General features: G+C 44.8%; 1 protein-coding gene across 2 annotated transcripts in view; it reads right to left on the bottom strand.

The window, feature by feature from the left end:
* Positions 1-23,511, bottom strand: part of PALLD (palladin, cytoskeletal associated protein) — a 1,335,292-nt gene that overhangs the window by 1,245,776 nt on the left and 66,005 nt on the right. The window lies entirely within an intron of this gene.

The following is a 23,511-nucleotide window of genomic DNA, read 5'->3' as shown; positions in this document are numbered from 1 at the left end:
CCAGTACCACCCTTCAAGGGAAGAGCCGACATATCCTCCTCCAGTACCACCTTTCAGAGGGAAAGCTGACATTCTCCCCTCCAGAACCACCATTCAAGCGAAGAGCCGACATTCCCTCCTCCAGTACCAGCTTTCAGAGGAAGAGCCAACATTTTCTCCCCCAATACCACCATTCAGAGGGAAAACCGACATTCTCTCGTCCAGTACCACCATTCAGAGGGAAAAGCAACATTCTCTCCCGCAGTACCACCATTCAGAGGAAGAGCCAACATTCTCTCCTCCAGTACCACCATTCAGAGGGAGAGCCGACATTCTCTGCTCCAGTACCACCATTCAGAGGAAGATCTGACTTTCCCTCTGCCAGTACCACTATTCAGAAGGAGAGACAGCATTCTCTCCTCCAGTGCCACCATTCAAAGAGAAAGCTGACATTCTCCCCTCCAGTACCACCCTTCAAGGGAAGAGCCGACATTCCCTCCTCCAGTACCACCTTTCAGAGGGAAGGCCGACATTCTCCCCTCCAGTACCACCATTCAAAGGAAGAGCCAACATTCCCTCCTCCAGTACCACCTTTCAGAGGAAAAGCTAACATTTGATCCTCCAGTCCACCATTCAGAGCAAGAGCCAACATTCTCTCCTCCAGTACCACCATTCAGAGGGAAAGCCGACATTCTCTCCTCCAGTACCACCATTAAAAGGAAGAGCCAACATTCTCTCCTCCAGTACCACCATTCAGAGGGAGAGCCGACATTCTCTGCTCCAGTACCACCATTCAGAGGAAGAACTGACATTCTCTCTGCCAGTACCACTATTCAGAAGGAGAGACAGCATTCTCTCCTCCAGTACCACCATTCAGAGGGAAAGCTGACATTCTCTCCTCCAGTACCACCATTCAGAGGGAAAGCCAACATTCTCTCCTCCAGTACCACCATTCAGAGGAAGAGCCGACATTCTCTCCTCCAGCACCAGAATTCAGAGGGAGGGACAACCTTTTCTCCTCCAGTACCACCATTCAGAGGGAAAACCGACATTCTCTCCTCCAGTACCACCATTTAGAGGGAAAGCCGACATTCTCTCCTCCAGTACCACCATTCAGAGGAAGAGCCGACATTCTTTCTTCCAGTACCACCATTCATAGGGAGAGCCGACATTCTCTGCTCCAGTACCACCATTCAGAGGAAGAGCTGACATTCTCTCTGCCAGTACCACCATTCAGAGGGAAAAGCAACATTCTCTCTCCCAGTACCACCATTCAGAGGAAGAGCCAACATTCTCTCCTCCAGTACCACCATTCAGAGGGAGAGCCAACATTCTCTGCTCCAGTACCACCATTCAGAGGAAGATCTGACATTCTCTCTGTCAGTACCACTATTCAGAAGGAGAGACAGCATTCTCTCCTCCAGTACCACCATTCAGAGGGAAAGCTGAAATTCTCTCCTCCAGTACCACCATTCAGAGTGAAAGCCAACATTCTCTCCTCAAGTACCACCATTCAGAGGAAGAGCCGACATTCTCTCCTCCAGTACCACCATTCAGAGGAAGAGCCAATATTCTCTCCTCCATTACCACCATACAAAGACGACTTTCTATCCTTCAGTACCATCATTCAGAGGGAAAGCCGACATTCTCCCCTCCAGTACCACCATTCAAGGGAAGAGCCGACATTCCCTCCTCCAGTACCACCTTTCAGAGGGAAAGCCGACATTCTCCCCTCCAGTACCACCATTCAAGGGAAGATCCAACATTCCCTCCTCCAGTACCACCTTTCAGAGGAAGAGCCAACATTTTCTCCCCCAATACCACCATTCAGAGGGAAAACCGACATTCTCTCGTCCAGTACCACCATTCAGAGGGAAGGACAACATTCTCTCCCCCAGTACCACCATTCAGAGGGAAAGCTGACATTCTCTCCTTCAGTCCCACCATTCAGAGGGAAAGCCGACATTCTCCCCTCCAGTACCACCATTCAAAGGAAGACCCGACATTCCCTCCTCCAGTACCACCTTTCAGAGGAAAAGCTAACATTTGATCCTCCAGTACCACCATTCAGAGCAAGAGCCAACATTCTCTCCTCCAGTACCACCATTCAGAGGAAGAGCCAACATTTTCTCCCCAAGTACCACCATTCAGAGAGAAAGCCGACATTCTCTCCTCCAGTACCACCATTCAGAGGGAGAGCTGACATTCTCTCCTGCAGTAACACCTTTCAAAGGAAGAGCTGACATTTTCTCCTCCAGTACCCCAATTCAGAGGGCGAGCCAACATTCTCTCCTTCAGTACCACCATTCAGAGCGAAAGCCGATATTCTCCCCTCCAGTACCACCATTCAGAGGAAGAGCCGACATTCTCTCCTCCAGTACTCCCATTCAGAGGGAGAGCCGACATTTAATCATCAAAGACTGAGTGACATTGGGCATCATTACGAGTTTGGAGGTAGCCATGCTGTTTTTAGTGGTATGGCTACCTCCAAACTCGGGTCCGGTCCCGCAAAAGGGGACTTACCAGGCCATTCCGACCTTTGAGGGCCCAGTAATTCCCTTTTGCGGGACCCAGACCCGGTACGTCCCCATTCCCATTTGAGCCACCATAGGGCTCAATGGGAATGGGGAGGATGCTAACAACGGACCCGTTAATGACGGATCTGTTTTTAGCATCCTGATCTGCTCGCAGGTGCCGGTATGTATGTCTGGCCAGACCAGACGTGCATACCGCCACCCGCGAGCAAACTAGTAATGTGGCGGCCCGGTATGAACAGTGCCGGTCTCTTACCGGCACCGTTCATACCGTGGCCGCCACAGTTGGAATGAGGCCCATTGTCTTACCTGCCAGGAAGGCAGAGTCTAAAGAAAAGAGGTCTTAGAACCACAGTTTTATAGAGAAACCCGATTTGTTTATGTGTTGCTGAATTCCTACAAGTGACTTTGGTTAAACCCAGTCCCTCAGCTTTCTATTTGTTATGATAAAAACCCTTTAACCATAGAACATGGGTTCAAGTCATCTGACGATCCCTCGAACATGACAATTTATACATTTAAATAATATGGTTTAAAAAATAAAAATGGCCACATTTTACTAAAATCATATTTCCCACGAAAATGATCTGTAAAAAGTAATTGTGTATACTTTTTGACATTATTCATGAAACGAAAAATGACATGCTGCGAGCAAACAATCTCACCATTATGATACACTCAGCAAAGGTTGTGAAGCCCCAATTTCACAAACAAGGAGCCAGAGGAAAATGGCCTAATTTAGTCCACAGGTTGTGGATCCCTGGAACGGTGGAAGAGATCTGCCCTGAGCAAAGGGAAAGCAGACCTGCACCCGGGGTTCATACTGTGACTTGCTGTCGTGGTTTTCTGGAGCACGTTGTAAATTCAGTAGTTATAGATCAATAAAGGAAGGTCAACACGCATGTTCGATTTTTCTGATGGTTGTTGAGACTTTCACCAACATGTCTTGACATTCTTACCTATGGAAGTTCTTCCTGGAATTGTGCAATGTCCTAAAGGTTTTCCTACAAGATTAAAGAACATGTTGGGTAGTTGCTGCTAATGTGTGGTTGGCAAAGGTCAGAAAGGGGAAAGAAGAAGGATGAGCATGTGTAACAACTTAAAATAATCCTCGCCTCTTGGGCTGGAACTTGCGATTGTGGTGACGCATCATTAAGTTAGTCTATGGTACCCTATAACTAGTGGCAAGAAGGGGAGAACAAGTGGAGGATGAAGCTAAAGGGCAAAGTACGATCAAAGGGTGCGATTGTCATCAGACACAGAATATTGAGTTCTTAGTGTGTAAATCAATGATCCCTTCGTTTTTTTTACTTCTGTGAATCATGTTGTGGCATGAATAAAATAACTTTCTCCAACAGACCAAGTGTTTGTGAGGCTTCAGAGAGAGCTGGTGCCTCTCACTGTGGAAAACACGGTTACCCTCATACCCGCATACCAAAAGCCAAAACCCCAGCTTCAGGTTTGACTTTTAGCTCTGGGTTTTGCATTTGGTTAACAGAGCAATCAAGCAAATGAGTTTCTAAGTGCAGATGCTCCTGAGAGAACCCCCATCTTCTTCATTAACACTCTGCAGCCAAAACTTTCAAAGCATGATCGCGCTATCAGCTCCATGGCACACACAGGTCCAGCAAATGTACAAATACCAAAGAATACACACCCACAGAGCCTTCACCTGAACCAACTAGACACTGACAACGCCCCCTTTAATTGCCTCAGGAAGAGTTTCCAGGTCAAATTCATATGTTATAAAAAGGGTCAGACCCCTTAGAGATCAAGGCCGTTAGGTATGGAATGCCCGGTTCCATGTGATGATGTCACCCGGAAAAAGTCGCCAGGTAGGCAACTTTGTTTTCCTTACCCCTAAAATACTTTTCCCAAATGTTCTAGGAGGGATATAATTGTACATTATAAACTCCCATTGTAGAATATTTGTGGAAAGTGTTTGATTTTAATGAGGGTGTATTTGTTGGGAAATGTCGCCCTTTGGCAGCGTTTTCCCTGGCGACTTTATCACTGGACCCCGAATGCTCTTGACAAGTTGTTGAGAAATTAATCTGATTCTCCATAGAGGGCAGGAAGCCTGCTCTAGTACGACCAGGTCTTGAGAAGGTAGCAAGCTTTAGTTGGATGACGCACCCTCACTCAAAGCAATTGTCTTGTCCTTTCTGGGATTCAAAGTACACCCTGACACCTGTTGCTGCTGCCTTGAAGTCACCAGAGCTGGCCTCTAGCCTGAACATACAGACATCAGAGAAGCAGTGGCCACCACAGCGATCATCAGTGTGACCTTCATCTAAAGCACCCGCCACTCCCTCAAAATCGCTTTGGTGTGAAAGATGCCAGACTTGGTGACAATGCAACAAGTAACTAATTATGAAACACCTTTCGCAGTGCATTGAAGCAGCTTGTGGTCTATATAAATATGTATAATGATTTGATTTTGATTAATTATAACACGCTCAGAACGGACCAAACCGTATAAAGGAGCAGATGAAACAAACAAGTCACTGAAGAGCCGTACAGACGGTCAACCCTCCTGACAAAACAACATGGGCCCTACTATGTTTTAAAAATTGTCGGAACGATAGTACAAACTTTGGAGCAGCTATTACAGACCTGGTTGAATTACATCACAGCTTTGATAGTGAACCAGCAATGAATAGTAGAGGCAATCCTTCATTTTGCCATAAAGCCACATGAAGGGAACCTTAACTGCTGGAGACCTGTTGGCTATGTGGGAAAAGCCCTGGAGCACAAGTGTCCTGGCAGGTGGCTCACAGTTGAAAGAGTTGGCAGAGCCAGCATCCTAAAGCCAGGATATAAATAAGATGCGTAACGCTCAGCCGGGTGTAACCCACGCCAAGTTGAAAAGTTCAGCACTGGCTGAAACCCGCATGGACTTAATGATAAAAAGGGCACTTAGGCAAACCTCAGCGCTGCAAAGATTCAACAAAGTAAGGAGCAGTTCACGTTTTCTTTGGCGCCGGGATCCCATTTTGAAGGTCTGCATCGGATTGATATTGTTTACACTGAATCCTGCAATAGTTAATGAAGACGTTAAACAAAATCTCGATGATCCCAATCGTAAAAGAGATGGCTGAAAGAATGTGAGAGGGGCGTGACCCGCTTCACGTGGCAGTTTTACAAGGCACTTTGTGCAGTCAAGCGAAGACAGGCTGAGCGCGTGCTGCTGGCTCGGATCCAGTTAACGACCTAGTGCAGATTTTTTGAGAAAGGAACCTTGCAATTTAGGCTGTAACTGAGAAGTAATGGAACAACACCTTTGAATGTAAGCCACATTTAAAGCAGCAGTATTCAAACGGTTCAATGCTAAACCCCCTCCAGTAAAATAACGGATTCTGGGCCCCCTCCTCACAAGCTAAAACTGCTTATAATTTCTATTAAAAGCAGTCATCATAACCCCTTTGACACGAGCATGATCACCTCTACCCCCGGGACATTCTTTGAGCCCATGGGGCCAGCCCCACCGTTTGAAGACCACTGAAAATGAATACCATCGAACAGAATGTGCTTAAAATTGAATTATTTTAATATATAGAATGCCATGCCAACAGCTTATCAAAGCAACTACCATGCTGCAATACACCAAGAATATTGTGTTGGAGCTATTTTTAAATGTATAGTAATCATCTATGCATGTGTATTAAATATTATTTGGATAATGTAATTATCATTTCCATTTGCATTCATAGCTATAAGATTATAATGATAGTTCAACGAGGTACCATGCCTATTATTGGCTCCAGCCTTCATTTAATGTCATGTCAAGTAAATAAGTGCTATTGAATTGCGTAACAGCATTGTCCTGTTAGAGAAGGTCATCGAGGGAGCAGACCCTGCCATGCTCTGCATCCCCCCTCCTCTACAGCTCTGGCCACCCCCATTGCGTATGTCTGCAGTGCCTCATTTGGGACAGGCGCAATGCTACACTGCATCAAGGAAGCAGCAAACACACCCTTGTGGAAAATCAGCCCTAAACAGTCTGGATCCCAATAACTACCACCCTATAATCAGTGCCGACATTAGCGGCGGCAGCGCCCTGTGCAGAGAAACAAAAATGTGGAGCCCCACACGCCCCTGGCCATGTAGGGGCATTGTGCCACGTTTTTCAATAGGCGCCGATGCGAGAGCATCAGCGGCCCGCTCCTGAGAGTGGCGCGCATTTAATTTCAATAGGCCATCTGCCGCACCTTCTTCCACTTGAAAGCTTGAAAGACTCCCACAAGCTGGCAATGGTGGGGGGCTAATGGTGCCCCGGGCGGCCCTGCTCTAAGGCCGTCCCTGCCTATAATCAAACAATGTTCATAGCAAAAATAATGGAAAACGCTCGACTACACGACTAATGAAATCCAGAGAGGAGTTTGACCTACAAAACACTAACGTGTCGAGGTTCAGATACCATAGGAACATGGAAAGAGGGAAGAGATACTCGAAGCGCTGGATTGCCAGGCCTCATCAGCACTCACCCTACTCGATCTTACAGAGGCCTATCATGCCACTGGCCATGCCATTCTAATAAAACCACTTGAGTCAACAATTGGGATCAAAGGACTGACAGTAGACTGGGTCACCTGCTCCCTAGAGAATCAGACGATCCATGTAAAGAGAGGAGGATTTAAATCAAACCCCACCAACCTTAACATTGGGGTCCCCCAAGGGTTGCTCTTTCCCCTGGCTATTTAATGATCACATTAAACAGATAGCCCCACTTCTGAATCAGCTTCTGTTGATACTCCAAAAATATGCTGTTGATGATGATGATGTACAAACTGCCTTTAATTTTGACAGCAGTGAGGCTGCCCCAAACTGCATCTCTAAACGCCTTTGTTCAGTTTATGAGCACCGTACACTGAACAATCAACATTTAAATTCAATCTCAAATGGAAGCTCTCATGCGGAGGAAGGATAGCTCAGGGGCCACGTGTTTGTCTTGGAAGCAAGACAACACAGCGCAACACAAGATCGAATCCCGATCCCCTGCTTAAAAACCACTTGCTAGTATTAAGCGCGTTATAAAAGAACAATTATAATGATAATATTTGGCAGACCAAGCTTGTGTAAGCTCCCCTTCAAATCTGCAAAGGACTTGTAAACACCTCAGAAATGTCATTAACCCCACAAATAGATGTGATATCTTGAAAAGCACATTTCAAATTACGCATGCGACGTAAGATCAGGTGCTACCTGGAAATTGCACGAAAGTTAGAAGCAAATAGATCACCAGTGCTTTCCAATGTCAACTAATGAAATTCCATGTTCCGAGGACTCCCCGAACATCATAGTATGCAAATGAAGTCCATCCAGAACCAGAACCCTGTAGCCAGACCGATCATGTCCATCAACATTGGCGGCACAACCTCCTGGCCCCCAGGTCTCTCTGGATTGCCTTGACTGAATTTCAGAATCTGGTTCACAGTTCTTTGCCTGACCCACCACTGCTTCCACAGAAAGGCCTTAAACAGCTCAGAGCCCCAGTGAGCCGATCCAAGCTGCCTTATGTCCCCACACAACTCCCTTTTTGCTTTGGTCGTGGGAAGTGTGGTTGCCCACTCCTACAAAACCTCCCCAAAAATGAGCCTCGACTAATGTCTTGCTAGCGCTGCCAATAACAAGGCTTGACAACACTTTACTTTTCCAGAGGGGCTTGGGGAATTCTGGAAACTCCATTGGTGATCGAGGGAGAATGAATGTGCTGTCCAGACAAAGGGAATTGCACAATTAACAAGAATGTAGAAGCTAGAGATTTAATTAGTAAACATCAACAACAATATCCCAACCATGATTAAAAAAAAGGTCAAACATCCAAAAGGTTTATTTTGGAATTGGATCTATGATGACATTTTATACTAGGACACAATAGAAGTTTGTGTCTATTGAAATATCTGTATCCCCATCTGTAAGGGCAAACTCGTAGCCAGGCCAGGCCTGAGAGAGAGATGGCCGGTGTGCAATGGGGGTGGCCAACTTACAAATTACGTTGAACAATTGCAGGTTTTCATAGAGATCAAATCTCTCAGGTGAAAGCTGCTATCAGGTAACATCTGGTGGGGTTTCACGACCCACAAGTGGATCCATTGGGTGCTGCAGTTTACAAAGCCTGGTGATTTAGAAAATGCTATGCATGGCACAGGCCTAATGGAGGCTTAAGCAGAATGCAAGGTGATTGGAATGCCTGAGTGCGTGCCTCAGGTTGGTTATCTGTTGTGAGGACAGAATATCCCCACAGCACTCACAAGATCAGAGAATGTCCAAAGAAGTGGCAATGCCCCCAGATAAGCTCTCATCAGTTGTTCTGGTCTTTGCTCAGTCTATCTGCACACATTCATATTTGCACTTGCTTTCCTCAGCATACTTTGGCGAGTTTAGAGCACATTTGGGTTGTCAATGATTTGCACAGAGCAGTTGGCACCTTTCTCAGGGAGGATTTCATGTTCAACTTGCGTCTTCCAAACTAAAGATCACTGTGTTCACCTTCCTCCCAGCAACTGGTTCTCCTTCTGCCCACTTCCCAATATCCATTTTTTAAAGCTACTTCCTGTCTGACTCGTATTGTCCTCAGGTATGTTTGCCATTGAAAGTCTAACCTCTTAAATACATTTTACAAACTACGAGGGAATGCAATGGTGGGCTCGGGATCAGGGTTCACCCAGATTCAACCGAGCTGGAGTCGTCCAATTGCCAACAGAGACATGGGCCAAAAGTTGCTACTCTGTTTTCTGTCCAGCTTTGAGCGGCCCAACTCAGAGCTTCAGGGAGCTTCGGGAAAGTTATCTCAACAACCCTGTTTTAGGCTGGCAAACTCTTCTGCACTCACCACATAGATGGGATCGAATCGAATCGCTCACAGGAGCTGGGCACTTTTCCAGAGACTCTGCCCGATGCCATGCTATCAGAACGGGCTACTGCTACCACAGAAGAGATAATCCTTTTTAAGGGCACCAGATCAGGATTCAGAATCATTTGCTGTAATTTAAATCATCATCACAAGAAATGTAATTAAAATTGGATAAGCAGGAGCTAAAATCAGCTTCTGGGTATCCAGCATTAACCAGGGTTAAATGTATCTCCGGGTAGCTATTAGTATCAGGCTCTTCTAAGCTACAAGCAGGAGCTAAATAGCTACCAGCTCCCCTAAATGTCGAACCCTGTTATCGTATGCAACACTGTTATTGCCAACAAATAGAATCTTTCAATAGGTGGAGCTCGCCACCACTCCTTTTAAGATTCCTATTGGACTTCTGAAATGTAGGTACATCCATAACTCTTCCTGTGTACTTTATTAAGAGTCACCCTTACTCTTACCACACTACACTTCTCATAATTGCCTTCAGCCATTTTACCAGTTGTGTTAATAAACAGTGCTACAGGCATAAACAGGATTTGTAAGCATGGAGCACTTACAGAAAGCCTGTTTGTGCCGGGCTTCGGACGGATAGCACTGTTGCCAGCATTACACCTGCTCTTTATGACTCAATCTCGAACAGAGCAGATGAATTTAGATAATAATGTGAAGATCAACTGCCTTTGCTATCTAGAATCCTCAACAAAATGTGTATGAACTCTATTTGTAACACTCTTTACTATAACAGCCAAAGTATATAAAAAGGTTTTTCACTTAATAACAATTGCAGAATTTTGGCCATGCTACAGGATAAGGACTATCCTGCACATGCTCAGTTCCCAAATGTACAGATATCCTAAGGGAGCTATATAGGTATAGGGTTGCAACCCTCGTGGACACTGAATCTAATACATTACATATCTACCTAAACAAGGGAAATAAAGGTTAGGATTTTTGAGGTGTTCAAATATTAGATTTTATCAAAGCAGAGGGGTTGCTAGGTCTGAAAAAGATCCAGGGCTACGCTAATGTTGGGACTGTCGGGACGCAGAGCTAGCCTTTTGGTTGTAGCCCCTGTGCTTCTATCCAGGGCTACAACCAAAAGACCCAGACCTATCCCCTCCAGCCCCTCCACCCCCCTAACATTCCCAGTGACGCCTCTGCATCAGAGCCTCTTCAAAGCTACTTGCGTGTTTCTGTCCCAAGAAAGGTATGGGTTTTATTTGTAAAATGTAATTTCTTCCTCTCATTGGAACATTGTTCATTCCTCAAAGATCATTTTCGGATTGTGAAGATCCACTTACCCAGTAGAAACATTTGGAAGAGCGAGCCGAGCCAATACGTTTGTTCAAAAGACTTTTATTCGACACAGTGTTATCTAGCCACAGTTACATGTGTAAATATGCAAAATTGCCAAAAATAGTGACAAAAGTATACAACAATCTTTAAATTTATTCACTAATACATTAAAATGTTATAGCTAAAATTAATTCAATAGGTAATAACTGCCAGATACATCCCTAAAATACACCACTTAGTTCAATCCTGTTGGTCAATTCAGTATTCATGGCTCTATGCTTCACTCCTTTAACTTGTTCGCCCGCACCCTCCAGGCTTGAGATAAATAGGTGGCCACAAAATACACCACTTTGATTTCATCACATTTCTTACAAAACGTGGAGTGCTGCGTTTACGTTGTGGATACCATTTCTAGTCAGTAACGGAATTAAGAACCTATGTCTAATGGCCTGGTAACCGTCACAAAAAAAAAGGAAATGCGACAGCGACTTCTCCGCTGACAGGCACACGGAACACAGACCATTCCCATTTGGGATCCAATTCTTTGTAACACCTGACAGATTCAAGTTAGACACTCTGTAACTTATATACAGATTACAGCAAACTGAAGCCTAACCATGTCTTTTCAAACCCTAGACATGTCTTGCTAGCCAAATATAGGGGGCCCCCTGAGAGATGCCTGCATTAATTTGCTAATTCAGCCTGCATAAGCGACCAGGCGCTGTGCTTCGCCTTTATAAGTCCCTGTGGATTCTGCCATAGATCCAACAACTCCAATTTCCCCAATAGAATTTCGACATGCTGAAACCATGGCAGAGATCTCCCTCCTTCAGCCTCTAAAATGTGAAGTACAGCTTCTTGTTATATTTTCAGCTCTGTTGTTGACCAGAGCCTCAGCCAAAAGAAAGCTGGTCTCAAATGGGCCTCTCTCTGTATGGGTGTCAATCCCATTTCCATGTATAATGTGGGGCCAGTTGAGGATTTAGGGTGCCCCAGAGGTTTCTTTAAAATGGCTCAGCTCGACCTAATTTGTAACTTCCGCGCTACCCCAAAATTCAGCATCGTACATAGCTGCAGATTTTGCCTGAGTAGAAAACGTTCTAATTGCAAGTGAAATCGGCCCTTGGCCATGTAAATAAAAGAATCTTACAATCTCCCGCAAATTTTTCTATCTGCAAAAAAGATTTACCAACTTGCAGAAGGCCAATTCCCCAGGTCATTAAACCTAAGGCCTAAGTAATCATATTCCTGAACTTGATTGAGGGGAGAATTCTTAAAGTGTACCACCAGTTTAGAAAATGTACTGAATTTCGTGCAGAAAACCAACATTTTGCTTTTAGCCATATTTATTTCCAGGCTGAGCTCAAAGTTTTTTTTCCACAAACACCTCCAGGGTAGTCCTGAGGCCTTTTGGTGATGTATCTAGTATAACTGCATGATAGGCAAAAAGCAACAATGGCTAGATCTCCAAATCCAATGTAGGGGGGTCCAGGCATTTTCCTCTAACATATCTTACCACCTTGTCGATATACAACAAAAAGAGGAGAAGGGCTAGCATACATCTCTGCCTTACGCCTCTAGATACATCGAAGGGGTCGGTTAGTTCCCCACCCATTGCCCATGTAACATAGGCAGTGCTCCCAGAGGGTATGGTACAATTTTACCTAAACCCAAAAGTTCAACTCCCAAAAGTTCGACCCCCAATTTCCCACATATATATATGGGGTGGTAAAGTATATAAAAAATGTATAGGGGTAAGGTAGAAGGGGCTGTGGGGGGTCTCCTCCACATATATATTTGCGGGAAATAGAAAAAATTAAAAAATTAAAACTTTTGGGAAGTCAAACCTTTGGGTTCGGTAAAATCACTTAGAACCCCCCCAGAGTACAGTTGAATGATTATCTGTAAGAAGGCAGGTGGAATTCCCCTCTTTACCAAAAGTCTCCATAGGGGTGGTCTCAACACACAGTCGAATGCTGTTCTGAGGCCGACGAAGGCAGAATATAACTTCATCTTCCTCAGGGCTGCATACTTCTGCGTTATGATATGCAAATGGAAAGCCTGGTCTATGGTGTTAAATCCAGGTTGGAAACCCGCTTGTAGATGGTCAATGGTCTCATTTTGCGAAACCCATTCCTGAAGATGCACACATATTGATTTTGCAAATATCTTTCCCATCCTGTCCAGTAGCGAGATGGGCCTGAAGTTAAATGGGTCCTCTCTCCCTCCCTTCTTATAAATTGGGATTATGATGGCATGCAGTAAATAGAAGCCGTAAAGTGGGCCCTCAAACCATTATCTCGTCTTTAAATAAATCTGTTGTGATCAGGTCTGGGCTTTGTGCCTTCTCCCCCTCTTGTGTTTGGATTGCATGGCAGATTTCCCTCAAATTCAATTGTATAGGCCTGTTATTAACCTCTCCTTCCTGGCACCCTTGGGGAGGTACTACAGCACCCAAACTTCCCTTCTTACCATACAGCTCATGATAGTGCTTAGTCCAGGCGTTTGGGCTTATTTCAGAGACCACCCTCCTGTCGCGTCTATCGTCCAAGCCACTCACCAACCTCCAAAAAGTGTGTGTATCGCTCAACAAACCTGACTCTTGTAAATGTTCCCATTTTTGCCAGACAAAAGCCTCTTTCTTGGTGTTCATGAAGGTTTTAAAGCCAGCCCTAAGGCATTTTAGCTTTAGTTTGTCTATGGGTTGTTTACTTTTTAGGCAGTTTAAAATGTCGCTCTTTGCACACCTACAATCCTTGTCGTACCTGGGGCAGGTTTTTGTGGCATACTTATTTATATTCTTATTGGATTTCATAACAAAGGGTTGGATAGTCTCTATGACCCTGTGAAATATGGGCAGGATCTCTTTCTCGTCTGTACCGTATCTGTCCGGGAGTACTGTTTTATTAATGGCAATGTGGCATCGTACATTTCGGGCTTCACTTTTGTTAGGTCCATATCAGCCCATTTTAATTGTTGTTTTGTTGAACCTTGTATTCAAATGGGTACACTATTATTAGCAGATCTATTTGAACAGTCTCTAGGGGCGCCATCCCAACCTATTAGCTTTACAAGTAGCGGCTTATGGTCGCTCCCTTCTGTGCTTAATACATTGAAGTCTTGTATCGCAGCCCATAACTCCATTGATACAAAGATATAATCTATATACGAGGAACTCCCGTGCCCTACAAATGTTGACTTCGTTGGTTGATCCTTGGAGAAGCATCCATTACAAGCCCTGAGCCCCAGTCCCAATAAAGTAGTGGCACAACTAAGCGCTGATTGATGGACTCTCCTCTTGGGTGGCGGGACCAATGCTGGTATTTTCCATGCCTCATCTAACTCATCCCATGCCCCCACCATCTCTAAAAGGGGCTCTATTTGTATATTCACGTCACCCAGGAAAATAATACAGTGGTTTGAATTGGCAAGACCAAGCCTAGTCAAGACTAGGTCTCAAGCCAGGTCAATAGCACTAGTCGAGACCTTGGGGTCTTTTCTATTATACAGATTGCATATAGTATATGTATACTGGTAGGGCACTATTACCATTCAGCACCAACTACTGGACATCTGGAGACCCTGTTACTATGGATTCTACATGGAAGTCCAGGGCTGTGCTGATCCATATTGCCATAATTCCCTTTCTTTCTGGTAGTTGGAAAGCCTTATATCACTGGTAGGTGGTTGGTTCCTGGTCCCACGTCTCCTGCATGTAAATCATGTCATAGTCCCTTAGAAATTTGCACCACTCATTATCCAACAGATGCTTCTTGAGCCAATCTATGTTCCAGGAGGTCAAGCTAATGATTTTTTCGGGGCCTTGTAACTGTGGCGACGTTGTATCGATCAATGTCCTCCAGATCCGTATTCATCACCCTAGAAAGAGCTGCTGCTCTCCTCCGATCCGGTTGGCAAAAGGGGCGTTGATAGGGGATATATAAAGTGGACTGCTCATCATCCCTCTGGGACCCTTCTGTGGATCTGATCGATATTTCGGAACCCACTAGAGGATATGCCCTTGCCTCTATAGATAAGAGGCCGTCCCTCAACCATACATTTTTTTAGGGAGACCAGAATCCTGTCTTTCTCGTTTGGGGACGTCCTCAGTCGACTACAATCCATGATGTCACTTTTAATGATTGATTTACAACCTCTCTTTTCTCTCAGGTAATGAACTGACTTTGTTCGTCAGGACCTACTGGTTTTCATATACCCAGGCACCAATTTCCCCACATTGTGCAAGGTGATAGATAGAGGGTTCTGCGGGGTTAGGCCTTGCGGTTAGTGTTGGGGCGGTGGCTACCCTGCCATAACTATGCTAATAGCCTCCCCAATTGCCTCTCCCATGAAGGGGCCTCAGGGGTGTGGAGTTTGGTTTGGAGAGCCCTCAAAGGGGACCCACGGGTTGGTGGGGGGATGGGATATACCTATTGACCACCCCATCATCCCACCTCACTGTTCCCAAGGTCTACTCAGTGCTCTACTTATGATATTCCTCCCACCTACCCCAGGGACGAGCCCTGCAACCCTCTCTCCTGACCCCCTGGTCAGGCCACTCTGTTATGATTACCCCTATATTGTGGGTCATTTATCAGATTTTGGACTATTGGGATATCACTGGGTCTAGGCAAGGTTGGCATTTGGACACTCGGAGCAGGCGCATTCACACCAGGTACTGGAATCAACCTGGCCTTGATGGACACTAAGTCTGCGGCAACCTGGTCCAGGTAGCTCTTAATCATCTTTTCAACCCTGCCACATAAGAGGTCCAACAAAGCCAGGGGTTCGCCCGGTGTGTCCATAGAGCCCATATTCTTGCCTAATGGGCTGTTGGGGGTAATTTCTTTTGTGCTCAATGTTATGTTCATGTTACCTCTGGGCGGTGGAACGAGCCCCTTTCTTCAATTTCCTGGGGTGACCAATGGGACCGGGGGTAGCGTAGTTTCCTCTCTTAGGCAAACCCTCCCCCAAAACCAAATACGGATTGATAGTAGGTACCATGGCAATGCAATCCCCTGTAGCATAATTCACTTCAATCACGTTACCCTCCGCCCTGCGCCCTCCACTCTCAAGGGCTGTGGGGATCTCTTTCACAGTACCCATTGAGCTCTGGGGGGTTGGGTGATCCATTGGCTTATTATGTAGCTCTATTACTTGTGCACATTCTGCTCCTTATTCAGCTGTGGGTAATTCTTAATTCTTGCCCCCTTCTTGGCCCTCAAAGAGGCCTATTTCATATTTGTCCAGAGGGTCCTTGTGTTTTCTCCAGTCTTTCTGCCTTTGGACTTGGACTATGGGTTTTATGATGGGGGGCAACACTTTCGTGGAGTATTTCAATATCTTTAATTTCCATGATGCAATTAGGGGCGGCTGCTGTCTTCTTGAGTGATGGGGCTTTCAATTTATTGGCCAAGGGGCCTTTGATATCATATAAGAGGCCCTTGATTTCTGTAATAAGAGCATTGACATTGTCAATGGGTTAAAGCATTGTGTGCACCCTCATACTGCTCCCTATTGGTGAAATTGGTTGTGCTGCCTTCCGTTTAGCCATAATGGGGGGTTTAGGGGGTGTTATTAATTGAAGGGATTAGAGGCTATGCTGGGTTTAATTACAGATAAAAACAATAAAAACACAGGGCTAGATGCTATTAAAAACACGTTTAAACCCCTAAGAGAAATAGCCTTTTAAACCATTTAGAACATGTATATAAAACATGTATTTAGTTAATGTCAGCAATTAAAGTGCTAAACCTGAACTTTTGCACCTTGTGGCTTGCAGCTTCACGGCACCCGCAGTCTATGCAGCTACTACCATGAACCGGAAATTGAAGCAAAAACCATTAAAGAAGTCAATAATGGTGGTACTCGTTGCAGATATAAGGGCAGGCAGGGAAAGCCTTGATAGCTTAAGGAGCTGCCAGAGACCGACTCCCCCCCCTTGCCATGCCCTGTCTCTTCACACACAAACCCCGCCAGCGACAGTGAAAGTTTCCAAGCAGATATGATCGCACGAATTGTGGCGTGTAGACAAGCACTCAACAACCCAGCACAGCTCGTAAAACAGTAGTGAGTCAGGGCATGGGGAGTATACAAAGGAGGCTAGACAACCCCTTACTTGCATGCAGCTTCGGGATGATCGGTAAAGTCTATCAAGCAACCTTTGTTCTTTTGTCGTTTAGCAAGGAAGACACAGGGTTGAATTAAGGGCCGCCACTTACTGCGATTTCCTGAAAAGTGCTGATTTTGGTGGGTTGTTTTACAAGGACTAGCAATGCAGCACGCAACTCTCACACGCACTCCACGGACAGCCACAGACAGCCGTTATGCCGGCGGGCCTATCTAGTAGAAACATTTGTGAGAGCGAGCCGAGCCAATACAGAGCATCAGAAACAGTTGATCTTAGAGGATGTTTATGGATTCATAAATGATGGATATTTTTCACTACATTGTTTGTTGAATTCAGGTTTGTGAATTGGATGAATTTTATGTTTGATGTTAGGAAAGTACGAGTAAGCAGCTATGTGTTTACAATTAAATTGCCAATCACTCAAGGGAAATGTGTTGCTGATATATTTGGTGGAATCCGACTGATTTCTCACTCTCGAATAAAGATGCCATAAAAAGATTGTGTAAATATTGTTTTGGTACAATATTAAAATAAATGAGTGAGGACCGGGTGGTTAAAATCCTGCAATTATCCCATCCAGACCTTTAAAACTTTATTAAGCAGCCAACGCTATCCCTACATTGGGAAAAATGGTCTTGTGAATGATAACCAGATCGGCTTGTCCGTGGAGATGGATGGAAGCCGCCTTTGTAGATGTAAGAGAAGAGACTTTCACTGCCTGAGACAAAGGTCATGTGTGTAATGCGATTTGGCATCATTTCTGAACACCCTTCAAAGCAGTCTCCCTTGCAACCTGGCCTTTGCATTCAGTGTAGGTCTGTCCTTCTTGTTGCAACAGAATGTGGACACCAAGGGCCTGATTCACAGAAGTGTTTTATAATGGCGCAATCCCGTAGGAAAACGCTCTCTGAATCAGGCCTTAAATCTACCTACTACTAGCTACAGCTTTAAAGGGGGATCTCCCTCCCACTGCAGACTGCTGACTAGATCCAATTGGTCCTTGCACTTGACACATTCCACATCAATTTCTGAAATGAGACTCATGCCGGGCTACTACATAAACCTGTGCACAAGAATTAACATATTTGTAACACTCCATTCAGGGCTTGCTCAGCCCCAACAAGGTTATGCATACCTAATAATTCTGCATTTACAAGATGTTTGTAATGCAGTTTCATGAACACCAGTGTTGACAAGTAGACCTGCTGTCACTTACGACTAAGAGCTCATAAGCCACTATGATATGACCAGTGCAGCATGATTCACACTGACAAGCATACAGGGGGAGTCGGTATTAAACCGATATGAAATGACCAACCTTCAGCAAAAAATAGATTTACACATGGACTCACGTTTATCTAAACTAAGATCAAAGTATGTCCAGTGATTATGTGGAGTCACTGAGAGCTGAGTTCATAAGTTGTGGAGTGTGACATTAATAGATGTCATCACTAGTCTCACTCTCAGTGATGACTAAATAATGTAATAGGGATCACATTGGAGTGATGTAAAATGAAAACAGAGACCAGGGCCAAAATGTGGATATTGTTACTGAATATAGACAGAGAATGGTATTCATATCTGCTGATGGATGCTGATTGATATTGCACTTTAGCACCTTGCACTTTACTAACCCTTCAGAGCACAGAATGTATATTTTAAAGTTCATTTTGTATATATAAAGTCAGAATATATTATTGTATGAAATAAAGACATTTTTTAGAAATATTTGTGTGTCCCCCTCTAACCATAGTCCTCCATTGAGATGTCCTCGATGGGTGGTATTTTTTCTTTAGAACAAATCCGTTCAGCCATCTTTACAGAAGCTATGCCTGCTTGGGTTATCGCATGTTTTGAAGACATTCAGCTGCATGCTCAGTACTACCAGAAGAACAACTGCAAAGTATGCCACACAATGCATGACAGCAGTTACATTTATACGTAACCTTCGTGAATTAGGTTTTATTAGGAGTTTTACTGGGTAACAGTACCTCAAATGACAGCTGGACTTCTATATGTATAGCCCACCAATCTCAAACTATTCCTATGTATTGTATAGTCTCACCAGCTCTAAGGAGTCAGTAAAAATGTAAAATTACCACAAACGCAAGCTGGCGTCACCCAAAGCCTAAATCATACCCATAAAGGTAATGGTGTGCTAGAAAGCCCAACCCATCGCTCAGATTCACTCTTGGGTTGTTGGGTGATTTTGGATAATGGCACAAACGCAAATGATGTAGGCAGTAGTAATTACCACTTCATTTGTTATAAAAGCAGCATGCACTCCACCACAGCCACAAGGGATGCTGCTGCTTCCCACCCATGAATGCTCAGGGTCGCCCTTATCCATTACTCGGCCGTCAGAATGCTCAGCTAAAGGTTACAAGAACCATCGCCAACTGTCTTTAGTCCAAGGAGGTGTTTATGCTCAGGCAGAATATACAAATTTCACTCATGATTTTGCCATCTTTTAATGCTGTTCCAGCCATATGGATTGGGGGTACATGGGCTGCAGCAAGTGGTAACTTGCCTTATCTCCGTTATGCCTCCTGCTAATCCCAGAGCTGCAACCATGAGAACGAGGTTACGTTTTTTTTAATCAACACTTTGTTGGATACACCTGTACTACCTGCTTATCTTCCAATGAGTGCAGCAGGATGTCGCTGGCTCTAATCCTGGTTCCTGTCGCAGGCACATGTCCTCCCATTTCTTGGCAGTCACTACCATTACTTGCTGTTTGCTGGTGCTACATCTGTGAGTCTGGATGCTTGACTTGAATTTGACATGACTAGTAACAATTCCTGTGCAGGACCCAAGCTCCTAGGACACCATTCAGTATTATGTACCTGTGCTTTCCATCATTCTCAGCAATACTCATAAACTGGTACACATTTCCGCATGCCACGGGTACCGCTGCCTCTCTCGGACTCTTCTTCCAAGTGAAGATAAAGATATAGTTATCTTTGTATGCATCATCTGCTCATGCCCAGGAACTGTGCCCGTTGTGCATGTTGAGGGCATGCCCAGTGGACATAACACGTGGATCAGAGGTGTCTGTGTATACCCAAAGGCAATGTGCAGGGCATAGTGTTGAATGCGCATGTCGAGAGGCAATACACAATGAGAAGAATGGGTGGGTTAGACATAACGGGTGATGCGCAATGGGAACTTTGAGGTTCTTGGTGGAGCCCGGGGTAGGAACAATGTCAATATGTCCACTGGGAATGGCCATGCCCAGTAGACCCAACGGTTGGCTAGAAGGTGCCAGTGGCAATGGAAAAAGTTATGATTCAGGCAAAGCTCCCTCTAGACATGTTTGCTTTTATCTTTTTGCAGCCCAAAACATTCACTGGAAAAGTACAGCTATCATTCACCTAGTGTAATAAAAACCTTTAAAATGTACTGAAAAAAAATCCATTAAATAGATGTTATGGTTGCAGCCCAAACCAACCATAAATGTCCAGATTTGGGAAGGCTGGGCTAGAGCCCAATGCTTGTGGGCTTCCCATTGGCCAGAAGTAGAAATTAGGCATGGCAGTAAGCCTTGCCTAGTGGGTAGATCGGGCGGGTGGGGGATGAAGGGGGGGGGTTGGAGAGTCCCAAACTGTAACTGCACCACCCCCAGTGTCATAAAACAGGCCATAGCCATGTGTTGCTCATGATTACACTTATCCCAACACAAAAACATGCAGGTAAACCCACTTCAAACATGACCTGAGCAAACTGAATAGAGCGAAAGCATAAAGAGGAAACGCCCAACCTGGTTAGGATCATTTTAAATCTAAACACAAATAACCCCCCTAATAACTGATCATTAACAGGATGACCTAATTTCACTTGGGAAGCAGAAGAAAGAGACGCATCATGAACAGTGCATGGCAGTGGTCAAGTTGTGATGCGCTTATGGTAGGAGGGGCGCCGCTATGGCTCCCTTTGGAAACCATAACTGCTTAACTTTTTGAGTTTAGTGGTTGTGCACTGCAACCATAACATCCCTTTGGAAAAGTTTTTTCACCAAATTCCTGTGGCTTTTTGAAAGGAAATGTAGAGAAATATTTTTCATATATATAAACCCTCATGTACCCCATTTCCCTCAAAATGTTAACTTTTAACACATTAAATGAAAATAAAAATTAAAGTCGGCGGCAGCAACCCAGCATTTGCATGTAATTGGATTTCCCGACTTAATCTCCACAAAACTATTACAAAAACATATCAACCCCTCTCTGAATTTCTTCAACAGGTTTTGTGATCTTCTTTCTTGAAGGTACATAGTTATAACCAGTCGCAAAAGTTGTATGTGGCATTCATACTCAATGTAGCGCAAAAAAACGCTGAACGAATTGACGCGAGACTTTGGAATATTGATCGGCCTGCACGCTTTACTTGTTTTGGTGAAAGTCTGATACATGTTTTCCTAAAAAAGAAAGTGGACCCAAAACCCTGGGGAGCTCTCATCCATTGGGCTGTGGTAGGTTCAATTCAAATGTTAATCCAGGAACAGATTGGATGATGTCGACCGAATTTGCGCCTGAGCTCGCAGACTTTCTGCTGCAAAATCTGTACACGTGGGGCGTATTGCATCCATCTGCATCCTGTCCTCACCCGGGTATGCATCCTACGGGTGCAATGTGCTCTTTTGCCTACAATTAAGTGATTGTGGCTGCAGGCTTTGCAGACATGCAAAGGGGAGTGAGCTGCATAAACTATACCTTGGACGCCCAGGATCAAAATTGCGCGAAAATTGCCAAAAAGAATAAACAATCTATTTTAATGTTGTATGGGGAGAAACTACCAGCAGGAACCCTCAAAAAAAGTCCCATGGAACTAAGCCCTGTGGAGAAAAATGGATGTAATTTAGCAAAACAAATGTGCAGACCACGCTGAGATTTTCTGAGACGTTTTGCCGTGTTCCATCCAGGGTGTGCAATGTTATGGGAAGTAGTGGTACCAATACAATTTCCAGTGCACATTTTAGCAGAGGAGAAGTGCAAACAACAGCTGAATGGATTGGCACTAAACTTGAATTGGAAGTTGGCAGGTAGGGCTACTGTGTCTGGGGCAAGGATGGAGGCCATGCCCTGCAAGTACTGCAAGAATGGTCAATTTATACTGGTCACGGCTGAAAGCCATGTGCCGGGCCCAATCCTCAATGGATGTGCAGCAGCCCATGCACCCCAGATGCGGCTCCTAGGGGCAATGTGCATGGTGAAGGGCATCTGTTAATATCTTGTGCGCAGTACCTAGTGGGCACTGGTGAATTAGGATCTTGAAGTATGGGCACTGGGCCAGATGGTAATGGCCACAACCCATGCCCTGCAGGCTTATCATGTACATGCACAATGCCCAATTGGCATAGTCACAGGATCATCACAGCATTTTGTGCAGCTATATGGGTACAGGCAGAGTCTACATATTAAGGGGGACCCGTCTAAAGGAACGTGTTGGTGGATCTGCAGCTGTGCCCCATCAGAGCTGCATTTCTGTGAATTTCGCACAACCCGACCTTCTTAACTGCACTGTTGAGTTCCTATGTCTGTATCTGTGACTCCCTCCTGCATGTATACATTTTTACTTAAGATCGTATTCAAGGTTTCTGCATGAAATTCCAAAGGTGAATTCTTTGGCAAAACATAAAAACACAGTGGACACAATCTCACTGTAAAAAAAACACACAACAATTATCACATTCTGAGGACTATGGAGGCAGTAAGGCAGGAGATTGCTCAGCTTCAACAATGAGCAGATAAATAGTTTAACACTTCATCCAGCAATCTGATCTAGGAGGGAGCACAGTTCCGAGACAATTCATAATCAAAAGTTCAGGGAACCTCTCTATGAAATTCTTCCCCAATTCTCAACTCCTAATCGGACATGACTCATGCCTTCTGCTCCACTGAAACGACATCAGCCATTGTTATGGCAACGTAGGATGTCAATCATTCCCCTTAGCAAGAAGTAAAAGAGGTAACTGACACTGGGAAGCGATGTATCCCTGGGAAATCAATCCCATGGGCAACATCAATGAAGGGTGTCCATTTGTAACATATTTTTGAGTTTCATTACGCAAGATCGCAGAAATCTTGTCTATGGCAAGGGCACTCTAAATCCCAGGCCGTCCCTCCGAAATAAGAGTTGGCCGGAAAGATTTCCAGTAGCAAGCAATGGTGAGTAGGGCTGCGAACGAGAATTGTGTCATCATTCTATAATGAAGCCCTCCTAATGTATATATCTCCTGAGAGTCAACATTGGCCACTACCAAAACCAGAGGTCCCAAGGGAAGATCTATATTTATACTTAGTATGAGAAAGCAAGGGAACCTCACCCCAGAATGGGTGTACAAATCAACACTCAGAGCCGAGATGAACCAAACTGTTCTTGTCTCTGAGACATGGTTCCGAACTACTGGAAACATTGTGTAGGAGTTGCCTCTTGTTTGTGTGCAGAGACTCTTTCAATGTCCAGGCACACATGTTATCCCCAAATGTCATCTCTAAAGAGAGACCAAAGTCTTTTACCCACTTTGCATTATATGTTGGGACTGGGGTACCACTGCTGAAAGTGGGACTAGAGAAGAGCGCCCCGGGATACACAAGGCCTTGGATCCCTAAGCATCCACTGAGCCCAGTTAAGGAGGGCTCACGTCATGCTGTGGTGACATTCATCTCACAGTATCTCAATTATTCCCACCTCCAAAGCCACAGGCT

This window comes from Ambystoma mexicanum, chromosome 6q (assembly GCF_040938575.1).
Source record: "Ambystoma mexicanum isolate Mex_15411 chromosome 6q, UKY_AmexF1_1, whole genome shotgun sequence".
Taxonomy (NCBI): Eukaryota; Metazoa; Chordata; class Amphibia; order Caudata; family Ambystomatidae; genus Ambystoma; species Ambystoma mexicanum.
Note: the sequence above shows the minus strand (reverse complement) of the source record. Positions and strands in the feature narration are given on the sequence as shown.